The sequence below is a fragment of the Stegastes partitus genome, unplaced genomic scaffold (assembly GCF_000690725.1).
Source record: "Stegastes partitus isolate 25-593 unplaced genomic scaffold, Stegastes_partitus-1.0.2 Scaffold41, whole genome shotgun sequence".
Taxonomy (NCBI): domain Eukaryota; kingdom Metazoa; phylum Chordata; class Actinopteri; family Pomacentridae; genus Stegastes; species Stegastes partitus.
The window spans coordinates 500,747-503,161 of NW_007577772.1; the positions used below are offsets into that span (position 1 = coordinate 500,747).

The window sequence follows — 2,415 nt, forward strand, 5'->3', positions numbered from 1 at the left end:
TAAAAAATGCACATCAAGAGCTCAGGTCTTAAAAGGTTAAAGAGTAACTCAACATTAAATTAACTTTATTGACACTTTTTAATGCTATCTGCGATTCTGTATTTTTGCCATAAAAAAAAAAAAAGAGAGAAATCTGTGTTTTGTGTATTTTATCCGTCTTTCATCACTGTTGGGCATCTCCTTTATGTTAGAAACTATTCATGGTTGTTTTTCTTTTGTCCGTTGCTTCTTCATGTCCCATGTTGATAAATGTATGTTCTTTTCCACACATTTTTTGGTTTATATTTTGTGAGTACTTGGACAAATGTGTGTTGTTTTGCGATATATAGAATAAAGACTCCAAGTGTTCTACACAATTCACAGCTGAACACGAGGCTTGGATGTATGTGGGGGTTTCAGGGTGACAACAGATGGCATGAATTCAGCGAGACACTACAAGACATTGTTTAAGGCGCTGGTCAATCAGGAGGTTTGGAGATATGTTGCTTCCATAACACGTCTTCCTTCAGATTGGTGGAAAGAAAACATCCAAGATACACATTTAGAGGTTTGTTTGAATAAAACTTGGCTATTTGTGTCTGTAGATTTAAATGAGAATACATATCTTCATAGGCTGTTTTTAAAATAAATGAGTTTTTCTTCTCAAACTGTGAGCCAGATATCCCCATGTCAGGAGCACCTACACCAGGATTTTCAGTTTTATCTGAAAGTTTACACAGAGAAGTTTATTCATGAATCATTAGTCATCTGATTTAGGGGTAATTTGTTGATTAAAATCCATGAATCAATCAGTTTTCATTTGAACATCGAGAAGACATCTGAAAACTAGAGAATCAAATATCTGATTTCTTGAATTCCAGTCAATCTAATGCACCAACTTATGGTAAAATTAAAAAATGAAAATATATAATATAATATAATATAATATAATATAATATAATATAATATAATATAATATAATATAATATGCAGTGAGGCAAAAGCATGTGTCCTAAATATTGAGGGGAATGTATTCTGGAAATGAATGTAAATTGGGGCATTTTAACCTCATGGGATTATTACCGCTTTAAAGTGAACTGGGAACATTGACTTTGAAGGTGGATTTATCCAATGATTGCAAATAAAAATGGAGATATATATATAATACCTTACATGCATATTTACCCAATACTTAATATGCACATTTAAACACAAATTTCTAAAAATCCTATCATACAAAATACAAAGGTAGCTTTTAGATTTATTTAAAATCTCACTTGCATATTTTTTTTAAAAAAAAGGGGAAATACAGTCATCTCTATATTTGAAATTAAGGAAATGATTTAATCTGAAGCTGAATTTATCCAATGCGCAAATACAAGCTGTGGAAAATGAATGCAAAAATACTGGCATTATGTATAAAACCATATTTGTATATTTAAACAATATAAAACAGAAAACTTGTTTAAAAAATAACTGGGAAAAATTAATTTAAAATCTTATTTAACTAGAAATTTTATAGCCACAGTCTTGACGTAAACAGAGGAAATTTGATTTGAAGAAAATTACAGATTAACACAAATTAATTTACATCTATAGTTGGTCATTTTCATATTCAAAAACAATTTAAAAAACCACTTGTTTCACAAAGATGTAATTGCATTATTGTAAAGGGGGACATTTAATTTGTAGCTGAGTTTATTTGAATTGAAATTATATTCAAACATAATCTTTTTTAAAAAATGTTATGTATTTATTTATTTTACAAAACTTTTAATAGTTAAAAAAAACAAAAAATCATATTATAAAAAACAAGGTAAAGTTGGGAAATTCAATTTTAAGTTCTATTTTCCAAATATTCAGAGTTCTGTTAGTAAAGAAATAAAAAAAGTAATAAAAAAGTAATGCAATGTATGCCTTTCGAAACAAATAAAATAAAAAAAAGAATAGAAAGATATTTAACACCTAATTTGCAAACAGGGTTTTTAAGAAAACTTGTTTCACAAAGAAAAAAACATTATTGTGACGAACTGAAGTTTTATTTGTAGATGAATTTATCCAATTTAGAAATCATTGCTATAAATATATATATTAACAAATTTACATATCTAAATATATATGTTTTTAGAAAACTTGTAATTAATTATTATTTTTTTTTTAGCTTATAGTCATCCGGGGAAAATTCATTTAATATGTTCAGGAAATTATTGCAGATTAGAACTATTTTATATATATAATACCTCATTTGCATATTTCAACATTTTGGAAAATTTTAAGTGAAAAACATGGAGGCCTGTTGGTCATGTAGGAAGTTTAATTGGAAGATGAATTTATTCAGTGTTTTAATATCTGCTCAAGGAATGATTGCATATAAGCACAATTTTGTATAAATAATACCTAGTTTTCATATTTAAACAAAACATTTCAGAAAACTTT

General features: G+C 27.3%; 1 protein-coding gene across 1 annotated transcript in view; it reads left to right on the plus strand.

The window, feature by feature from the left end:
* anp32a (acidic (leucine-rich) nuclear phosphoprotein 32 family, member A) overlaps window positions 1–2,415 on the plus strand; it is a 21,882-nt gene that overhangs the window by 10,926 nt on the left and 8,541 nt on the right. The window lies entirely within an intron of this gene.